This window comes from Quercus lobata, chromosome 2 (assembly GCF_001633185.2).
Source record: "Quercus lobata isolate SW786 chromosome 2, ValleyOak3.0 Primary Assembly, whole genome shotgun sequence".
NCBI classification, from domain to species: domain Eukaryota; kingdom Viridiplantae; phylum Streptophyta; class Magnoliopsida; order Fagales; family Fagaceae; genus Quercus; species Quercus lobata.
The window spans coordinates 31,823,033-31,845,381 of record NC_044905.1 but is presented as its reverse complement, the minus strand read 5'-3'; the positions used below and the strand labels follow the sequence as shown (position 1 = coordinate 31,845,381).

The 22,349-nt window shown below is 43.6% G+C and overlaps 1 pseudogene; it reads right to left on the bottom strand.

Annotated features, from left to right (window-relative positions):
* Nucleotides 1–75: 75 nt before the first annotated feature.
* Nucleotides 76–22,349, bottom strand: part of LOC115963133 — a 36,029-nt pseudogene continuing 13,755 nt past the window's right edge.

Below are 22,349 nucleotides of genomic sequence, written 5' to 3'. Positions count from 1 at the left end.
TTAATTTTTGCTTTGGAGCCCATTGAAAGGGTTCCCAAATTACATCAACCAAATAACTCATAATTAAAATTACAATCAAATTCCATAATAACTAAGCATCAAATCAACAACAATTTGGTCCAATGAAATAAAATCAGTACCAGTCTGGTGTTTCCAAGACACTTGAGAAGACCTTAATTCCATCAGCTTTAATGGCTCATCATACTCTACTATTTTTCCTGTTCATACAAAATTATCAATCACTTCCCCATATCATGACAAGATGGTATAGTTCTTTTACACTATGTTGGGAGTTATAAAAAGAAAGAAAGGTAATGGAATTGATGGATCATAATGGAAAGGAATGTAATATGATGTAATATCTCTTATTGTGTTTGGGAGTTTTTCTTTTCTTTTTTTCGGTTAAAGGGAGTTTATGAAAGAAGTGATAGAAAGGGAAGACATATATAGCTTTACTAGTATACCATTTGCCTTTCTTTATATCAAAAGATGAATATATTCGATATTTCAAATTTGTTTCATTAAGGCCCGTTTGAATTGAGGGGGGAGGAGAGGGAGTGGAGAGGAGTAGAGTAAAGTTGGATAAAAATAGGCTAATTCTGGGCCAAATCTACTTTACTCTACTCCTCCTCTCTCCCCCTCAATCCAAATGGACCATAAAGGACTAAGCGATGCTTCTACTTTTGTGAAGAATGTTTAGTAGAGAATGGGATGAACATTCCTTCCTTACCATTTCATTCATTCCTATAAAACTACCAAACAGGGAAATTGATGAAATATTCTTTAAAAATACCTTTAATCCATTCCATTCATTTCCTTTTTACCTTACCAAACATACTTAAGAATATCACTCACCATTGCTGATAGCAAGGACCTTAGTGGATTCCATTACTATCGGTATCCTATGGGCCACAGTTATTACAGTGCAGCTTTTGGATTATGTTTGTATCGTTTTCTGGATAATAGAGTCTGCTACATTATCAATTGATGCAGTGGCTTCATCAAGCACTAGTATTTGACTTCTCTTCAGTAATGCACGTCCCAAAATACACTTGATGACTAATTTGATCATATCCAAGAATATTTAAAAAAATATACACCCCTATTCCATAGAATACATGTAACGTATTACATTAAATTTAAATTATTATATAAGTTTAGAATTATAGATTTTTTTTTTCTTTTCAAATATAAGTACACTACTATATTATTAAAATTTTAATTTTAAAGTAATCTTTTGAATATTTATAATTTTTATTGCTTTTTTTAGTGCCCATATATTTGATTTCCAATGCCTATTTTGTTTGTATTTTTTAGTCAAAAACTAATGAGTTTGGCCCAAATAGAATAAAATTTCAAACTTTTCAACCCATAAATTAAGGGAAAAAAATTTATATTTTGAGTCCAAAACTGAAAAAATAAATTTTTGTACTGAAATGAACTGAAGTGGACTGAATGGACCAATATAGATCAAAATGGACCGAATTGGACCAATATAGATCGCATCATAAGGACCAAAGTGAAAGCAATGGACCAATGTGGATCGAATTGGACCGAATGAACCAAAACAGACCGAAGTGAAGTAGTGAACCAAAGCGGACCAAATAGACCGAATAGACGGAAGTGGCCTCACTTTTTTTTTTTTTTTTAAAGAAAAGAAACCGCAAGTATACTATCACGGATCCAAATCCTCTCCATTTCTCTTTGGAATGGAGAGTGTCCATTTCATGGACAGGATCTCTTTAAAATAAATCAACGATCTAAGAAATGCCACGTCAATTAAAATACAGAAACCTAACTCAACAAACGCAACTGTGGTTAACCAGTTCACTCAGCAAACCCATTTTTTCTGAAAATTTCAAAATCTCTCTCATCTCCATCTCATCTCCAAGCTTCACTCTCTCTCTCTTAACCCTGCTATTGCCGCTGCCACCATGACCCCGCGTGCCTAGCCACCGTTATCGTGCGGGCCAAGTCTCACACTAGTCCAGCATCGCCAGACTGCTCCATCGGCGCAGAAATTGCCTAGTAAGTTTTCCCTCTCTATGATTTTTTTACTAAAAAGCTTTGTTTGGTTGCTGGAAAAACGATGGAAAAAAAAAAACTATGATACTGCTATATATATATTTTAATGGTGCTGAATTTGGTTTCTTTTTTGTGTGGTTTTATTAGTTGTTGGTTTAAGCTTCGGGATTAAAATTTGTCAGAATGCTCTGCCATGGAATGATTAAGTTTGGCTCTACTTTGCCTAATTTCAAACTCTTGCTGCTCATTATCAGGACAAATCTTTCATCATCAAAATCTCATTTCCTTTTATCATTTTAGCTTGTTGGCTGAGTTAAACCTTTGATTTCATTGACAAAATATGGTTGATTTGATGCAAAAGGTGCTTCTTTGAATTTCTATCCAATTCCTGGTCGAACCACTTGAATTTTGTGCAGTAACAATTCTTTTTAAGTTTTACTTACCTTGCAGAAATTTCTGTCCCCAATAGTACTTGTGTATCGGTAGTATTTTGTAGTAGGGCTGTCCAGAGTACCCGATGACCCGCCAGAACCGACCAACCCGACCGGAACCGACCCGTCACGGCCGGACTGACACCTCCAACGGGTCGGTGACGAGTCCCAATCTTCAAAACCCGACCCCGGTAGGTCGAGTGGCGATTTCCATCCTCAAAAACCCGATCTACCCCACCCGCCCGACAAAACCTCAAAAAGAAGGCCGAAATCCGGCAATATTTGGGCTTCTCAGCTCCGATCCGGTCACGTTTGGCCTTCCTTTACGCAGATTCGCTCAAATCCTCACTCCGATAAGCTTAAATCCGGCGAATCTAGCCCAGATCTACTTAAACTCGGCCAAACTCCGGTGAGCTCGAGTCTAACTCGGCCAAATCTAGTTAGATCTCGGCCAAATCTCGGCCATATTTCCATAGATACGAAGGAACATCGGCCAAATCTCGTTAGATCCGGCCAGATCTGACGAGATCCGGCCAGATTTCGGCCAAAATCCAGCGAAATCGGAAAACTCGAAACCGACCGATTCACACCCGATATCTGATATGACCCGACCCGATTGATCTGGAATTGCTGACGGGTCGGTTGCAGGTTGAAATCTTCCCCACCCATGAAGGTCGGGTCGAGTCCGGGTTGGGCACAAACCCGACCCGGCCTAACCCGTGAACACCCCTATTTTGTAGAATTGTCAACTAAATTTTATCATAACATTTTTTGCAGCTTGGCATCATATTTCTACATTGCACCATATGCCCAATGTATCATAGCTAGCTAGTGCTTGACTTTTTAATTAACATATTACTTATTCTTAGAATTAGCTCTTGAACTGCTTTTGTTTTTTGGTAAGCATAATATTAAATAAAATATCCATTTCAGTTTACTTTATATGATTTCAATTGATCTTGTAATGATCGTATGCATCACATTATTAAATGGGCTTTTGAGTTGATAGGTCAAAATGCTTGTGTGAAGGGGGTTTGAAACATTGAACATTTGGCTTACTGCATATAAAAGCAGAAATATGTGTCATCTAAATTTTTGTTATTAAATGGTCTTTTATTGGACCTCAAGGCTCAGGCTTGATGCAATGTGCATGTAGGAACAAGCCTTTTTGAACTCATGTTCTTTTTACACAAAAGTGTTTGGAATTTTGCTTAGCTTCTTACCCAATTCCCTTTCAAATAGAAGGTATGTTTGATAGAAGATATTGCTTTTGTTCTTATGTTGGTTCAGTTTTTCAAATAGAAGGTATGTTTAATAGAAGATAATGCTTTTGTTCTTATGTTAGTTCAGTTTCATGACTAAGTATATGGACCACTTGAAGTTTGTCAGTGTATTTGCTAAAAAAATGTAGAGCTTTTGACTTGGAGGTATGGGTTTTTACGAAATTTTTCTTTGTGGATTTTTTTCCCTTTCTGATGTACATAATGCATTTGATTTTTCTTTTTGTAGAAAATGAGTTGGAGCAGCCTAACCTTGAAAAAGGTCTAAAGACGGGTACAAGTGTTGTTCAAGAAATCAAGTGCAAGCTTTATGCAAAGTTCCATGCACTAATTTTTGCCCATTTGTTTTGAAGAAAAGGTTTTGAAGTATCCCATGACTGATTGAAAAAAAATGTATCTTGAAGTTAGCAATGCAAAATTGGCTAATTTTCAGTTTAACTATTGATTGAGATTTGATATAATCTAGCTTGTAGGGCAACTTAGACATTTATTTGCAAAGTTTGTAGCAAATTTTTGATATTTTTTGTAATTGGCTTAGAAGATACTTAAAGATGTTGGTTTTGCGTGTACATGTTTGAGTATTTGTTTAGTTGAACAGTGATCATATATGTGATATATTATTAACATTATGAAAATACGTTTAATGAATTTCTATTTTCCGTGTAATTTCTTAGTAGTATCGTTTGAGGATGGCTGGGCCATTTTTAACTCTATATTTCGGCAAATTTTTTATTTCTTCGTAAGGGTAATTCCATATCTTGTAGAGTAATAGTATAAGAGATAGAAACATATGTAGAGACTTCAATCAAGTTGCGCACGAGTTAGCCCAACATCCTCACAGGACAAAAAGCTCCTAACTATGGAAGGGTGTTACTCCTCCTTTTATTTCTTTGTTAATCCAATCAGATGTATTGTAGTGCTTAGTCTTTTTGGTTCTGCTTCTGCAGATCCTTGTATGACTGTAACTCTCTTTCTGGTTTTAATGAAAATCAAGCCCACTTTCAAAAAAAAAACAAAAAAAAAGATAGAAATATAGACATATATAACAAGAGTTCTATTGAAATATACACTTGATTACAAAGGTCATAATATAATGATAATTCTGCACTACAAGTGTCTCCTACTTCTTGACTACACATTCCCGCCATAGTCTGCAATTTTCAGTCACTGACTCACAGCTTGATCACTTTGACTTGTCTCATGATATTCAACTTGCCCCACCCTTTCCTGGTATGATGTCTCTTCATTATATAAGTCCTTTTGATATCAAAACTCTAGAATCTGAAGTTTCATGACACAAGAAATGCAGTCCCATAGAATACCCGATACTTTGACAGTCTTTCCCCTCAAAGTAATTGATGATTCAAAATAACGCAGAAAGTATACCAAAGATTGATGAAACCTACAGGCAATATCCAAAAAATGCCAATCCTGCATATTATAAACTTCCCCATTATTTCCAACTGGTTGAACTATAATAATTAAGTAAAACAAAGAGCTTGTATTTTGATGATTGCTCACAACCCAATACCATGTTTTAAGGGGGTAAAAGAAAGAAAATAGTTAACGACAGATTGAAAGCCAAATTGAACATTCACAGTATCTTACATCTGAGTGTATGCATCCTCAAGCTAATATAATTGAACTTGTAACTGACAACGCTCTAAGCTTGAAAGGTGAATTAGTGCATTCATGCTTGCTTACTAGATAAAATTGTCAAATTTTTCCTTTTTCTTTACCCCTTAACCAATTAAAAATCAGATTGAGACGCAAAGAACTAAATGAAAAGTTATGATAACATAACAAATTGGAAGATGAGGCAGATAAAAGGAGAGTTTTCCCTAGTATATGCATAAACACTGATGATACTTCCTCCCCTGTAATTATTTTTCATAATAATACAAGGCTAATCGTACTAGGTGCTTAAAAAATCACCCATGCCTTTCTTTTATGTGGTCATTTTCACGTCTTTTTTCTTAACTTATGCAAAGCATATGGAGCATTTTGCAATAATTATTTCTTCACTCATCCTTTTATCTAGTAAGCAAGCATGAATGCACTGTCTTTGACTCTGTCTCTATCTCTTCCTATTTTCATTTTATTTTAGTTTTCCCTATTTTACTTTCATTTCCCATGCACCATTTGATTGATATGCTATAGGAACTTAAATTTCCTTCAAAAAAAAAAATCACATTTATCAAACCGTTTACTCATATAATTCCTCACTATCACTGTGTAAAAAATAATAATAAAAGAAAATAAAGTAGACCCTTTTCTTCAAATTTCAATTCAGCTTTTGACAAATTTTTGTGTAGCTAAGCTGTGTGTAAGTACCCAATTTGTTACGGTCCCAAGACAGTGTTGGGCTTGTACGAAAAGAGGCCCTCACAATATCATTTGTAGAGAATGGGCTTCAAAGGTATGGCCTTGGGCATAGATGATCTGCTTGGTAGTAGTTCTTATGGGAAATACTGCATGGGCGGGTTTTTTATTTTTCTAACTCAACCCCTTTTTTTTCTTTTTAAGCCGGAGTCCCCCCCCCCCCTGGAGCTTTATTTTCTTCCCCTTTTATACTGGTGCTCCATCCCCTTTTTTGTGTCCACGTGTTGATTTTACTTTTGAGGGTGCAGGCCTGTCCAATCGACCTATACCTAGAGTGGTTGGGAGTTGCTGGAAAGGTGCATGGGCATGGGCATGGGCCTGTCAGACGCCGAAGTCCGTATTACTGTGTTGGCTGCTTTTTCCCTGACCTTGCCCGCTACACTCAGTTTGCTCCCTTCTTTGGGCATTTAATGAAGTGCCGAGGAGGATGTCGTCCTCGGCAAATGCTCTCCTCGGCTTGGGCTGCGGGCCTTAAGATAAACTGGGCCTGGGCCGGGGCTACACTTCCTTTGGCCCCACAATAGCCCCTCAAAAGCCTGTTGCCCGACTTTTAGTTGGGGAGGAGGGTTTTGATAATGTTGGGCCTACATCATAGCCTGCTCTGATTCTGCACTCCATTAATATTTACATTTTCCATTTACACGGGGGAACGTGTCAAATTAAGAGGCACTCCTTCACCTACTCACGCGGGGTCCTTTGACACCCCTACACTCGAGGTTATCCTTCACGAGGATCTTTAGATCCTACGATCACGAATGGCGTTGGAACTTGATCCCACTATTCCTTGTCTGTAGCATTCTTTGGAACTCTGCGCAAATTTAAATATCTCCTCCTTTCCCTTTAAATAGGTAGGACAGTAGGTCACTCCTCTTACATACAAACCCATCAATCTTCTTCACAACCATAACCCTTCAGCCATAATCACAGTCTCCATACTTAGTGTTTCCCACCTTTAGTGCAATATGCTTAAGGCATGTGTAGGGGTGAAGAAACTACCCCCTCCGCAGAGGCGCCAGACTCCTCCAAAGCTCAAGGTGATGTGGTCTGGACAAGGTAGACACAGACTCAAGGTGATCTTCCATTTTGGTAAGATGGGGATGATATCTCCCTCTCTTTTAGCCAAAATCCGAAGCAAGTACTGGCCGCGTCAAATTCTTGACGCGTCAGAAGTAGGGTTTTCCACCATCAGCGCCGTCTGCTTTGTCGTATACGTGGTTCTACGGGGGCTCCTCCACCTCCAACTCTCTGCACCGTTTCTTCAGATGGTGTTAGCTTGAGGTCAAGTTCCCTGCACCTTTTCTTCACCGGTGCAGGCCCCAAGTTGGGTTCTTTGGCTGCCTGAGTTATGGGCATGTAAAAGTGTCGAGGAATAGTTTCCTTAGACAACATCTTGGAACAGCAGCCAACCTCTCCTCTGTGCTTCTTAGTCGGCTTTCTCTTTATTCCCTTGTATCTTCTCTTTTCGCTTACGTAGTTAGCTCTAGTATAAGCTTATTCCAGCTTTTCATTGTACACTGTACTATTCCTTTGTCTTAATAAAAGATGAGTTTATTTCTTTCTAAATATTTTTCCTTTCGGCAACAGTTACTTCGTGAATGAATGTTAAATATACGCTTGCCTTTGATGATACTTGGAGCAGAAAAATGCCTTAAAACAAACTCCTACTAGTTCGAACTTACGGACATTATCAAGTATAGAAATGGTAATCATCAATAAATTAAACTCTTGGAACTAACCGGGATAAAGGCTGACCGCTGCGCGATGCACGCTAGACCAATGTCCGAGAATGATAAACCCTAAATAATTCATCCGAGAGGGTAGCCGAGCAGTGAGGGACCTCAATTGTGTTTTTGGTAGCAGGTTGCTCTATATTGCATCAATCCCTTTGGTACTGAGGGTCCGAGGGTAGACTGTGGAATCCATTCAGTGTAGGGATCAACCCAACTGTTAACGGGGAATTCTCCTCGGATAGATTCTAAGGCCAATGTAACGTAGTTTTTTCTTTTAAGTAGTGGGTTTTCCCAGAGGCTTGGGTCCGAGGACCATACAAGGCCTTGGTTCTGTCCAAAACTTGTAGTTTGCCTCTAAGTAGTTAGTTTCCCCAGAGGCTTGGGTCCGAGGACCATACAAGGCCTTGGTTCTGTCCAAAACTTGTAGTTTGCTTCTAAGTAGTTGGTTTCCCCAGAGGCTTGGGTCCGAGGACCATACAAGGCCTTGGTTCTGTCCAAAACTTGTAGTTTTCTTCTAAGTAGTTGGTTTCCCCAGAGGCTTGGGTCCGAGGACCATACAAGGCCTTGGTTCTGTCCAAAACTTGTAGTTTGCTTCAAAGTAGTTGGTTTCCCCAGAGGCTTGGGTCCGAGGACCATACAAGGCCTTGGTTCTATCCAAAACTTGTAGTTTTGCTCGTAAGTAGTTGGTTTCCCCAGAGGCTTGGGTCCGAGGACCATACAAGGCCTTGGTTCTGTCCAAAACTTGTAGTTTTGCTTCTAAGTAGTTGGTTTCCCTAGAGGCTTGGGTTCGAGGACCATACAAGGCCTTGGTTCTGTCCAAAACTTGTAGTTTGCTTCTAAGTAGTTGGTTTCCCCAGAGGCTTGGGTCCGAGGACCATACAAGGCCTTGGTTCTGTCCAAAACTTGTAGTTTTGCTCGTAAGTAGTTGGTTTCCCCAGAGGCTTGGGTCCGAGGACCATACAAGGCAGAGGCTTGGGTCCGAGGACCATACAAGGCCTGGTTCAGTCCAAAACTTGTAGTTTTGCTCTAAGTAGCTGGTTTCCCCAGAGGCTTGGGTCCGAGGACCATACAAGGCCTTGGTTCTGTCCAAAACTTGTAATTTGCTTCTAAGTAGTTGGTTTCCCTAGTTGTTTCCCCAGGCTTGGGTCCGAGGACCATACAAGGCCTTGGTTCTGTCCAAAACTTGTAGTTTTGCTCGTAAGTAGTTGGTTTCCCCAGAGGCTTGGGTCCGAGGACCATACAAGGCCTTGGTTCTGTCCAAAACTTGTACTTTTGCTTCTAAGTAGTTGGTTTCCCTAGAGGCTTGGGTCCGAGGACCATACAAGGCCTTGGTTCTGTCCAAAACTTGTAGTTTGCTTCTAAGTAGTTGGTTTCCCTAGAGGCTTGGGTTCGAGGACCATACAAGGCCTTGGTTCTGTCCAAAACTTGTAGTTTGCTTCTAAGTAGTTGGTTTCCCCAGAGGCTTGGGTCCGAGGACCATACAAGGCCTTGGTTCTGTCCAAAACTTGTAGTTTTGCTCGTAAGTAGTTGGTTTCCCCAGAGGCTTGGGTCCGAGGACCATACAAGGCCTTGGTTCTGTCCAAAACTTGTAGTTTGCTTCTAAGTAGTTGGTTTCCCTAGAGGCTTGGGTCCGAGGACCATACAAGGCCTTGGTTCTGTCCAAAACTTGTAGTTTGCTTCTAAGTAGTTGGTTTCCCTAGAGGCTTGGGTTCGAGGACCATACAAGGCCTTGGTTCTGTCCAAAACTTGTAGTTTGCTTCTAAGTAGTTGGTTTCCCCAGAGGCTTGGGTCCGAGGACCATACAAGGCCTTGGTTCAGTCCAAAACTTGTAGTTTTGCTCGTAAGTAGTTGGTTTCCCCAGAGGCTTGGGTCCGAGACCATACAAGGCCTTGGTTCTGTCCAAAACTTGTACTTTTGCTTCTAAGTAGTTGGTTTCCCTAGAGGCTTGGGTTCGAGGACCATACAAGGCCTTGGTTCTGTCCAAAACTTGTAGTTTGCTTCTAAGTAGTTGGTTTCCCCAGTGGCTTGGGTCCGAGGACCATACAAGGCCTTGGTTCTGTCCAAAACTTGTAGTTTTGCTCGTAAGTAGTTGGTTTCCCCCGAGGCTTGGGTCCGAGGACCATACAAGGCCTTGGTTCTGTCCAAAACTTGTAGTTTGCTTCTAAGTAGTTGGTTTCCCCAGAGGCTTGGGTCCGAGGACCATACAAGGCCTCGGTTTTGTCCAAAACTTGTAGTTTGCTTCTAAGTAGTTGGTTTCCCCAGAGGCTTGGGTCCGAGGACCATACAAGGCCTTGGTTCAGTCCAAAACTTGTAATTTTGCTCGTAAGTAGTTGGTTTCCCCAGAGGCTTGGGTCCGAGGACCATACAAGGCCTTGGTTCTGTCCAAAACTTGTACTTTTGCTTCTAAGTATTTGGTTTCCCTAGAGGCTTGGGTTCGAGGACCATACAAGGCCTTGGTCCTGTCCAAAACTTGTAGTTTGCTTCTAAGTAGTTGGTTTCCCCAGAGGCTTGGGTCCGAGAACCATACAAGGCCTTGGTTCTGTCCAAAACTTGTAGTTTTGCTCGTAAGTAGTTGGTTTCCCCAGAGGCTTGGGTCCGAGGACCATACAAGGCCTTGGTTCTGTCCAAAACTTGTAGTTTGCTCGTAAGTAGTTGGTTTCCCCAGAGGCTTGGGTCCGAGGACCATACAAGGCCTTGGTTCTGTCCAAAACTTGTACTTTTACTTCTAAGTAGTTGGTTTCCCAAGAGGCTTGGGTTCGAGGACCATACAAGGCCTTGGTTCTGTCCAAAACTTGTAGTTTACTTCTAAGTAGTTGGTTTCCCCAGAGGCTTGGGTCCGAGGACCATACAAGGCCTTGGTTCTGTCCAAAACTTGTAGTTTTGCTCGTAAGTAGTTGGTTTCCCCAGAGGCTTGGGTCCGAGGACCATACAAGGCCTTAGTTCTGTCCAAAACTTGTAGTTTGCTTCTAAGTAGTTGGTTTCCCTAGAGGCATGGGTTCGAGGACCATACAAGGCCTTGGTTCAGTCCAAAACTTGTAATTTTGCTCGTAAGTAGTTGGTTTCCCCAGAAGCTTGGGTCCGAGGACCATACAAGGCCTTGGTTTTGTCCAAAACTTGTAGTTTGCTTCTAAGTAGTTGGTTTCCCCAGAGGCTTGGGTCCGAGGACCATACAAGGCCTTGGTTCAGTCCAAAACTTGTAATTTTGCTCGTAAATAGTTGGTTTCCCCAGAGGCTTGGGTCCGACGACCATACAAGGCCTTGATTCTGTCCAAAACTTGTACTTTTGCTTCTAAGTAGTTGGTTTCCCTAGAGGCTTGGGTTCGAGGACCATACAAGGCCTTGGTTCTGTCCAAAACTTGTAGTTTGCTTCTAAGTAGTTGGTTTCCCCAGAGGCTTGGGTCCGAGGACCATACAAGGCCTTGGTTCTGTCCAAAACTTGTAGTTTGCTTCTAAGTAGTTGGTTTCCCCAGAGGCTTGGGTCCGAGGACCATACAAGGCCTTGGTTCAGTCCAAAACTTGTAGTTTTGCTCGTAAGTAGTTGGTTTCCCCAGAGGCTTGGGTCCGAGGACCATACAAGGCCTTGGTTCTGTCCAAAACTTGTAGTTTGCTCGTAAGTAGTTGGTTTCCCCAGAGGCTTTGGTCCGAGGACCATACAAGGCCTTGGTTCTGTCCAAAACTTGTAGTTTGCTTCTAAGTAGTTGGTTTCCCTAGAGGCTTGGGTCCGAGGACCATACAAGGCCTTGGTTCTGTCCAAAACTTGTAGTTTGCTTCTAAGTAGTTGGTTTCCCTAGAGGCTTGGGTCCGAGGACCATACAAGGCCTTGGTTCTGTCCAAAACTTGTAGTTTGCTCGTAAGTAGTTGGTTTCCCCAGAGGCTTGGGTCCGAGGACCATACAAGGCCTTGTTCTGTCCAAAACTTGTAGTTTGCTTCTAAGTAGTTGGTTTCCCAGAGGCTTGGGTCCGAGGACCATACAAGGCCTTGGTTCAGTCCAAAACTTGTAGTTTTGCTCGTAAGTAGTTGGTTTCCCCAGAGGCTTGGGTCCGAGGACCATACAAGGCCTTGGTTCTGTCCAAAACTTGTACTTTTGCTTCTAAGTAGTTGGTTTCCCTAGAGGCTTGGGTTCGAGGACCATACAAGGCCTTGGTTCTGTCCAAAACTTGTAGTTTGCTTCTAAGTAGTTGGTTTCCCTAGAGGCTTGGGTTCGAGGACCATACAAGGCCTTGGTTCAGTCCAAAACTTGTAGTTTGCTTCTAAGTAGTTGGTTTCCCCAGAGGCTTGGGTCCGAGGACCATACAAGGCCTTGGTTCAGTCCAAAACTTGTAGTTTTGCTCGTAAGTAGTTGGTTTCCCCAGAGGCTTGGGTCCAAGGACCATACAAGGCCTTGGTTCTGTCCAAAACTTGTAGTTTGCTTCTAAGTAGTTGGTTTCCCTAGAGGCTTGGGTCCGAGGACCGTACAAGGCCTTGGTTCTGTCCAAAACTTGTAGTTTGCTTCTATGTAGTTGGTTTCCCTAGAGGCTTGGGTTCGAGGACCATACAAGGCCTTGGTTCTGTCCAAAACTTGTAGTTTGCTTCTAAGTAGTTGGTTTCCCCAGAGGCTTGGGTCCGAGGACCATACAAGGCCTTGGTTCTGTCCAAAACTTGTAGTTTTGCTTCTAAGTAGTTGGTTTCCCCAGAGGCTTGGGTCCGAGGACCATACAAGGCCTTGGTTCTGTCCAAAACTTGTAGTTTTGCTTCTAAGTAGTTGGTTTCCCTAGAGGCTTGGGTCCGAGGACCATACAAGGCCTTGGTTCAGTCCAAAACTTGTAGTTTTGCTTGTATGTAGTTGGTTTCCCCAGAGGCTTGGGTCCGAGGACCATACAAGGCCTTGGTTCTGTCCAAAACTTGTACTTTTGCTTCTAAGTAGTTGGTTTCCCTAGAGGCTTGGGTTCGAGGACCATACAAGGCCTTGGTTCTGTCCAAAATTTGTAGTTTGCTTCTAAGTAGTTGGTTTCCCTAGAGGCTTGGGTTCGAGGACCATACAAGGCCTTGGTTCTGTCCAAAACTTGTAGTTTGCTTCTAAGTAGTTGGTTTCCCTAGAGGCTTGGGTCCGAGGACATACAAGGCCTTTGGTTCTGTCAAAACTTGTAAAGTTTGCATTCTAAGTAGTTGGTTTCCCAGAGGCTTGGGTCCGAGGACCATACAAGGCCTTGGTTCTGTCTAAAACTTGTAGTTTGCTCGTAAGTAGTTGGTTTCCCCAGAGGCTTTGGTCCGAGGACCAAACAAGGCCTTTGTTCAGACCAAAACTTGTAGTTTGCTTCTAAGTAGTTGGTTTCCCTTGAGGCTTGGGTCCGAGGACCATACAAGGCCTTGGTTCAGTCCAAAACTTGTAGTTTGCTTCTAAGTAGTTGGTTTCCCCAGAAGCTTGGGTCCGAGGACCATACAAGGCCTTAGTTCTGTCCAAAACTTGTAGTTTGCTTCTAATTAGTTGGTTTCCCCAGAGGCTTGGGTCCGAGGACCATACAAGGCCTTGGTTCAGTCCAAAACTTGTAGTTTTGCTCGTAAGTAGCTGGTTTCCCCAGAGGCTTCGGTCCGAGGACCATACAAGGCCTTGGTTCTGTCCAAAACTTGTAGTTTGCTTCTAAGTAGTTGGTTTCCCTAGAGGCTTGGGTCCGAGGACCATACAAGGCCTTGGTTCTGTCCAAAACTTGTAGTTTGCTTCTAAGTAGTTGGTTTCCCCAGAGGCTTGGGTCCGAGGACCATACAAGGCCTTGGTTCAGTCCAAAACTTGTAGTTTTGCTCGTAAGTAGTTGGTTTCCCCAGAGGCTTGGGTCCGAGGACCATACAAGGCCTTGGTTCTGTCCAAAACTTGTAGTTTGCTTCTAAGTAGTTGGTTTCCCTAGAGGCTTGGGTCCGAGGACCATACAAGGCCTTGGTTCTGTCCAAAACTTGTAGTTTGCTTCTAAGTAGTTGGTTTCCCCAGAGGCTTGGGTCGAGGACCATACAAGGCCTTGGTTCTGTCCAAAACTTGTAGTTTGCTTCTAAGTAGTTGGTTTCCCCAGAGGCTTGGGTCCGAGGACCATACAAGGCCTTGGTTCTGTCCAAAACTTGTACTTTTGCTTCTAAGTAGTTGGTTTCCCTAGAGGCTTGGGTCCGAGGACCATACAAGGCCTTGGTTCTGTCCAAAACTTGTAGTTTGCTTCTAAGTAGTTGGTTTCCCTAGAGGCTTGGGTTCGAGGACCATACAAGGCCTTGGTTCTGTCCAAAACTTGTAGTTTGCTTCTAAGTAGTTGGTTTCCCCAGAGGCTTGGGTCCGAGGACCATACAAGGCCTTGGTTCAGTCCAAAACTTGTAGTTTTGCTCGTAAGTAGTTGGTTTCCCCAGAGGCTTGGGTCCGAGGACCATACAAGGCCTTGGTTCTGTCCAAAACTTGTAGTTTGCTTCTAAGTAGTTGGTTTCCCTAGAGGCTTGGGTCCGAGGACCGTACAAGGCCTTGGTTCTGTCCAAAACTTGTAGTTTGCTTCTAAGTAGTTGGTTTCCCTAGAGGCTTGGGTTCGAGGACCATACAAGGCCTTGGTTCTGTCCAAAACTTGTAGTTTGCTTCTAAGTAGTTGGTTTCCCCAGAGGCTTGGGTCCGAGGACCATACAAGGCCTTGGTTCAGTCCAAAACTTGTAGTTTTGCTCGTAAGTAGTTGGTTTCCCCAGAGGCTTGGGTCCGAGGACCATACAAGGCCTTGGTTCTGTCCAAAACTTGTACTTTTGCTTCTAAGTAGTTGGTTTCCCTAGAGGCTTGGGTTCGAGGACCATACAAGGCCTTGGTTCTGTCCAAAACTTGTAGTTTGCTTCTAAGTAGTTGGTTTCCCCAGAGGCTTGGGTCCGAGGACCATACAAGGCCTTGGTTCTGTCCAAAACTTGTAGTTTGCTTCTAAGTAGTTGGTTTCCCTAGAGGCTTGGGTCCGAGGACCATACAAGGCCTTGGTTCAGTCCAAAACTTGTAGTTTGCTTCTAAGTAGTTGGTTTCCCCAGAAGCTTGGGTCCGAGGACCATACAAGGCCTTAGTTCTGTCCAAAACTTGTAGTTTGCTTCTAAGTAGTTGGTTTCCCCAGTGGCTTGGGTCCGAGGACCATACAAGGTCTTGGTTCTGTCCAAAACTTGTAGTTTTGCTCGTAAGTAGTTGGTTTCCCCAGAGGCTTGGGTCCGAGGACCATACAAGGCCTTGGTTCTGTCCAAAACTTGTAGTTTTGCTCGTAAGTAGTTGGTTTCCCCAGAGGCTTGGGTCCGAGGACCATACAAGGCCTTGGTTCTATCCAAAACTTGTAGTTTGCTTCTAAGTAGTTGGTTTCCCCAGAGGCTTGGGTCCGAGGACCATACAAGGCCTTGGTTCTGTCCACAACTTGTACTTTTGCTTCTAAGTAGTTGGTTTCCCCAAAGGCTTGGGTCCGAGGACCATACAAGGCCTTGGTTCTGTCCGAAACTTGTAGTTTGCTTCTAAGTAGTTGGTTTCCCCAGTGGCTTGGGTCCGAGGACCATACAAGGTCTTGGTTCTGTCCAAAACTTGTAGTTTTGCTCGTAAGTAGTTGGTTTCCCCAGAGGCTTGGGTCCGAGGACCATACAAGGCCTTGGTTCTGTCCAAAACTTGTAGTTTTGCTCGAAAGTAGTTGGTTTCCCTAGAGGCTTGGGTCCGAGGACCATACAAGGCCTTGGTTCTGTCCAAAACTTGTAGTTTGCTTCTAAGTAGTTGGTTTCCCCAGAGGCTTGGGTCCGAGGACCATACAAGGCCTTGGTTCTGTCCAAAACTTGTACTTTTGCTGCTAAGTAGTTAGTTTCCCCAAAGGCTTGGGTCCGAGGACCATACAAGGCCTTGGTTCTGTCCAAAACTTGTAGTTTGCTTCTAAGTAGTTGGTTTTCCCAGTGGCTTGGGTCCGAGGACCATACAAGGCTTTGGTTCTGTCCAAAACTTGTAGTTTGCTTCTAAGTAGTTGGTTTCCCTAGAGGCTTGGGTCCGAGGACCATACAAGGCCTTGGTTCTGTCCAAAACTTGTAGTTTGCTTCTAAGTAGTTGGTTTCCCAGAGGCTTGGGTCCGAGGACCATACAAGGCCTTGGTTCTGTCCAAAACTTGTAGTTTGCTTCTAAGTAGTTGGTTTCCCCAGAGGCTTGGGTCCGAGGACCATACAAGGCCTTGGTTCTGTCCAAAACTTGTAGTTTTGCTCGTAAGTAGTTGGTTTCCCCAGAGGCTTGGGTCCGAGGACCATACAAGGCCTTGGTTCTGTCCAAAACTTGTAGTTTGCTTCTAAGTAGTTGGTTTCCCCAGAGGCTTGGGTCCGAGGACCATACAAGGCCTTGGTTCTGTCCAAAACTTGTAGTTTGCTTCTAAGTAGTTGGTTTCCCCAGAGGCTTGGGTCCGAGGACCATACAAGGCCTTGGTTCTGTCCAAAACTTGTACTTTTGCTTCTAAGTAGTTGGTTTCCCCAAAGGCTTGGGTCCGAGGACCATACAAGGCCTTGGTTCTGTCCAAAACTTGTAGTTTGCTTCTAAGTAGTTGGTTTCCCCAGTGGCTTGGGTCCGAGGACCATACAAGGTCTTGGTTCTGTCCAAAACTTGTAGTTTTGCTCGTAAGTAGTTGGTTTCCCCAGAGGCTTGGGTCCGAGGACCATACAAGGCCTTGGTTCTGTCCAAAACTTGTAGTTTTGCTTCTAAGTAGTTGGTTTCCCTAGAGGCTTGGGTCCGAGGACCATACAAGGCCTTGGTTCTGTCCAAAACTTGTAGTTTGCTTCTAAGTAGTTGGTTTCCCCAGAGGCTTGGGTCCGAGGACCATACAAGGCCTTGGTTCTGTCCAAAACTTGTAGTTTTGCTCTAAGTAGTTGGTTTCCCCAGAGGCTTGGGTCCGAGGACCATACAAGGCCTTTGTTCAGTCCAAAACTTGTAGTTTGCTTCTAAGTAGTTGGTTTCCCTAGAGGCTTGGGTCCGAGGACCATACAAGGCCTTGGTTCAGTCCAAAACTTGTAGTTTGCTTCTAAGTAGTTGGTTTCCCCAGAAGCTTGGGTCCGAGGACCATACAAGGCCTTAGTTCTGTCCAAAACTTGTAGTTTGCTTCTAAGTAGTTGGTTTCCCTAGAGGCTTGGGTTCGAGGACCATACAAGGCCTTGGTTCTGTCCAAAACTTGTAGTTTGCTTCTAAGTAGTTGGTTTCCCCAGAGGCTTGGGTCCGAGGACCATACAAGGCCTTGGTTCTGTCCAAAACTTGTAGTTTGCTCTAAGTAGTTGGTTTCCCCAGAGGCTTGGGTCCGAGGACCATACAAGGCCTTGGTTCTGTCCAAAACTTGTAGTTTGCTTCTAAGTAGTTGGTTTCCCTAGAGGCTTGGGTTCGAGGACCATACAAGGCCTTGGTTCTGTCCAAAACTTGTAGTTTGCTTCTAAGTAGTTGGTTTCCCCAGAGGCTTGGGTCCGAGGACCATACAAGGCCTTGGTTCAGTCCAAAACTTGTAGTTTTGCTCGTAAGTAGTTGGTTTCCCCAGAGGCTTGGGTCCGAGGACCATACAAGGCCTTGGTTCTGTCCAAAACTTGTAGTTTGCTTCTAAGTAGTTGGTTTCCCTAGAGGCTTGGGTCCGAGGACCATACAAGGCCTTGGTTCTGTCCAAAACTTGTAGTTTGCTTCTAAGTAGTTGGTTTCCCTAGAGGCTTGGGTTCGAGGACCATACAAGGCCTTGGTTCTGTCCAAAACTTGTAGTTTGCTTCTAAGTAGTTGGTTTCCCTAGAGGCTTGGGTTCGAGGACCATACAAGGCCTTGGTTCTGTCCAAAACTTGTAGTTTGCTTCTAAGTAGTTGGTTTCCCCAGAGGCTTGGGTCCGAGGACCATACAAGGCCTTGGTTCAGTCCAAAACTTGTAGTTTTGCTCGTAAGTAGTTGGTTTCCCCAGAGGCTTGGGTCCGAGGACCATACAAGGCCTTGGTTCTGTCCAAAACTTGTAGTTTGCTTCTAAGTAGTTGGTTTCCCCAGAGGCTTGGGTCCGAGGACCATACAAGGCCTTGGTTCTGTCCAAAACTTGTAGTTTGCTTCTAGTAGTTGGTTTCCCCAGAGGCTTGGGTCCGAGGACCATACAAGGCCTTGGTTCTGTCCAAAACTTGTAGTTTGCTTCTTCCTTGACTTTAAGGGAATGAAATCCTCGGCCGAGCCCCTTGAACCATCTATGTGGCTGACGCTATAAGTGTAGCCCCTAGTCAAGGATCATAGCCCCTATCAAAGCTTTACACTAGAGCACTGTAAGTGGCTGGTAGAAACGACACGGGTATTGTCTCAAACCATCATCTATGCCAAGACACAAACCTCCCCACAGACGGCGCCAATTGTAAGTACCCAATTTGTTACGGTCCCAAGACAGTGTTGGGCTCATACGAAAAGAGGCCCTCACAATATTATTTGTAGAGAATGGGCTTCAAAGGTATGGCCTTGGGCATAGATGATCTGCTTGGTAGTAGTTCTTATGGGAAATACTGCATGGGCGGGTTTTTTATTTTTCTAACTCAACTCCTTTTTTTTCTTTTTAAGCCGGAGTCCCCCCCCTGGAGCTTTATTTTCTTCCCCTTTTATACTGGTGCTCCATCCCCTTTTTTGTGTCCACGTGTTGATTTTACTTTTGAGGGTGCAGGCCTGTCCAATCGACCCATACCTAGAGTGGTTGGGAGTTGCTAGAAAGGTGCATGGGCATAGGCATGGGCCTGTCAGACGCCGAATTCCGTATTACTGTGTTGGCTGCTTTTTCCCTGACCCTGCCCGCTACACTCAGTTTACTCCCTTCTTTGGGCATTTAATGAAGTGCCGAGGAGGATGTCGTCCTCGGCAAATGCTCTCCTCGGCTTGGGCTGCGGGCCTTAAGATAAACTGGGCCTGGGTCGGGGCTACACTTCCTTTGGCCCCACACTGTGAATTTGTGATTCTCGTTTCCTTTGGAGTTCTTGAATTGGAACCCATTGTTTTTATTAGCAAGAAGATTGTGTTTTTCTTTTTTCTTTTGTGGGTTAAAATATTCTGTAACGTTTCTGGGATTGTTGAACTTTGTTTCTGAGACACTAAAAGAGAAGGAAGAAACTTGGGTGTGGTATCAAAAATATAACCCATAAATCCCATTGCTTTAAGAACAAATTCAGATAAAAAAAATCCATAAATCCCCCAAAAATCTGAAACACCCCACCAAGATTAAAACCAAAAGCTTAAAAAAAAGTTAAAAAAAAAAAAAAAAAGAACACACACACCACACAACAGAAACCATTCTAAAAAAAAAAAACCAAATTCAGCACCAACAAATCAATCAAAAAATAGCAGTATCATATTTTTTTTCCCTTCATTTTTCCAACAACCAAACAGAGCTTATCAATAAAAAAATAAAAAATAAAAATTAGAGAGAGAAACTTACTGGGCAGTGGCTGTTCTAGCAGAGCAGTTTGATGATGCTGGTCTATGAGATGTGGCCCCCGTGACAAAGGTGGTTTGGAACGAGGGTCATGGTTGCAGCGGCAATGGCAGGGTTGAGAAAGAGTGGAGCTTGGAGATGGGTTGGAGAAGAGAGAGATTTAGAAAAAAATTGTTTAGATCAGGTGGGTTTACTGAGTAAAGGTTAACCATAGTTGAGTTTGAGCATTTTAAGTTTTAATTGACGTGATACTTTTTAAACCGTTGTTTTATTTTAAAGAGATCCTGTCCATGAAATGGACACTCTCCATTTCAAAGAGAAATGGAGAGGATCCGGATATCACGTCATAGATCCAGAAACTCAAGAAATTGACCGAGGATAAATACTGGTTTTAGTGGCCAAGTAAAATTACTTCATGAACACTCCACCACAAAGACAATCTCTATTCTCACATTGATATTGATGAGGTGCAAAACTCGTAAGTCTCAGGAGGCAGATGGAATTCCCGTTGGCGTCTGATTCTCTTCAAGAAGGATGGTCACCGGTGTGGTGCCTGCCACAACGTCTCCGATGCCAAAGTTAGAGCAATCAAGATGTTTATAGAACTAGCAGTAAGAAGTGTCTTTTCAGAATTGTAGTATCGTCCCTTATGCTGCGAAATGTGAGAGTTTTATACCTGTGAGCTAAACTGCTAGCCGTTGGAGTGTAAATGCTCTTCTTTCATAACGCCTCAAGCCCAATTATGGGGCTTTTATTAGTCCCCAACGGTCTGCTTTACTGGTTTCGTAACTGCCCAAGTTATTTACTAGCACCATTGAATGACTTTCATTTCCTCGTCGTTGACGGTTTGTTCGTCATCAGGGGATATCCTCGTCATTACTGTAGCCTCGTCACTACAACGTGTTCTCGTCGATCCCATCAATTGCCCCCCAGGTTCTGTGGTCATCAGTGACATGTCGTGAGGATCACAGAAGGTGAAAAAGTCTCGTTCATTGAGTTGTCTGTGACGCTTGGGGTTCCGCTTCGAATTTAATGAGGGATGGCAGCGTGGTATGGAACGTGGCCACGTGGCATCTACTAATTGGGGGTATTAATGGCATGCCTCTTGGGTTTCCCGCTGCTTTTCAGTTTCCTTGGGTTTTTGGGTTTTTAAAAAACTTTTCCTTTCCTTCATTCTGATTTTTCCCCTTTTGTTTTGTTTCTACTATCACTCCGATCTCCTTCCGGTGACTTTGACTTTGCTCCGGCGACAAATTTCTCCGGTGCCACATTTTTTTCGCCCTCGACTGTTCCTTTTTCCAAGGTACGTTGTTTCTTCGATTCCTCGATTTATTTTCTTCACGAGCTCTTTATAAATTCCTGATTTTTCTTTTGCTGTTTTTGGGTTTAGGCGTTTTAGGATTGGGTTCCTTTTTCATGGTTAGTTCCTCTGAGGTTTGGGTAGCTTGCCCCTCAGTTTCTTTCTTTTTTGCTCGCTTAGGGGCGGCCTTGGGTGTCTCTGGGGACTTTTTTCCTTTGATAGGGGATTTTCTTTTCGAAGGTAGTGGGTTGAGTGTGGTTCTGGGGGAGCTGTCTCCAATTTTAGGTCGGTCATTGGCTTGGTTTGAAAGAGAGACGAGGAGAATGTCGGAAGTGAGATCTAGTGAGTTAGACACCGGGTTGTCATCTAGCGGTGGTCCGATCGAGGGTGATACAGCCGTCTCTACCCCTCGTCAAGTTAGGGCTTTTTATGCTCTCAATGAAGAGTGTGGGCTGGACGTTGATACAGTGGCCAGGTTTAGAGATAGGTTCCAGTTCCCTGCACGGGTCCGGGTTCGTCGGCCTAGTCCTGAGGATTGGGCTTGCCATTTCTTCCCAGGTGAAGTGTGCTTCTATGAGGCTGCTTTTACCTTCGGGCTTAGGTTTCCCGTCCATCCCTTGGTGATGGAGCTATTGGATTACTTTGGCATTGCCCCTGGGCAGCTCATGCCGAACTCCTGGAGGATAGTCATTAATTGTATGGAGATTTGGCTGGCCGCCAACGAGGATTTGATCAAAGTGAGTGAGTTCGTCCATATCTATCGTTTGAAAGAATCAAAGGAGTTTGGGTATTACAAACTAGTCCCTTGGACGAGGAGGACTAGAATCGTTAAGGGTCTAGCCTCGTCATTCAGGTACTGGAAGTCCCGTTTCGTTTTCGTGTCAAGGGATGACTTTGAGACCCCTTCCAGCGAGGCTTGGGGTGATATCCCAAGGTTACTTCGTCGGTGGGGAACCCCAAATTTAGGTGCGTCTATGTTCCTTCTCGTCTGTTTATTTTTTGTCTTGCATGCTTGGTCGTCATTAACCACTTATTCATTTCTTTGTGCAGTAAAAAGGCGTCCCAAGTTGAAGAGCAAATACCAGGAACGTCTTCAAAAGGCAATCAAATACTCCCAATCGATTGAGAGTTGGGACGACCTCCTGGACCACGGACACTTGCTTTCTATTGTTTGGGCCCGGATCCATCTCCCTACGTTTTGCGCAGCATCAGCATCGAGGAGAAGAAGAGTAAGTGTTTTGCTTCGTCCAGCCTTTAATTGCGTATTCTTTGGATTTCTTAACACTTTTTTTTTTTTTTTTTTTTTTTTTTTTTTTTTTTTTTTTTTTTTTTTAGAGATGACTACCAAATTCAACAAGGACATGTATGCCAAAATGAGAGCCAAGAAGGACGAACCCTTGGCTAGCATCGGCAAGAAAGTAGTTCGCGTGACGGGGAAGGGTCCATCCGCCGTGGATGCTACTCCGATTGTCCCGGGGGTAGAGGATGCCCGAGTAGCTTCGCCTGCCACCTCTGTCGAGGAAATCCCAACTCCATCATCAAAGAGGCCGAGGCTGTCAGCCAAGGACAAAGAGAAGGAGAAAACAGGCTCGTCCATATTTGATGACGAGGGTGTGGCTGTAGAGCGGGCACACAACATTGTGAAAGCTGAGGACCTGAAGGTCTTTTCTAGGATTCTTGTGAATGTCGTCGCGAGTCAGCACGTCCACAAGATAATGCAGGTAAGGCTGTTCATAACTTTTTCCTTGGTCTCCTCTTTTATTATTATTTTTTTTACTGACGTTCTTATCTTGCTTCGTTAGGTGTTGGGGGAGAGCC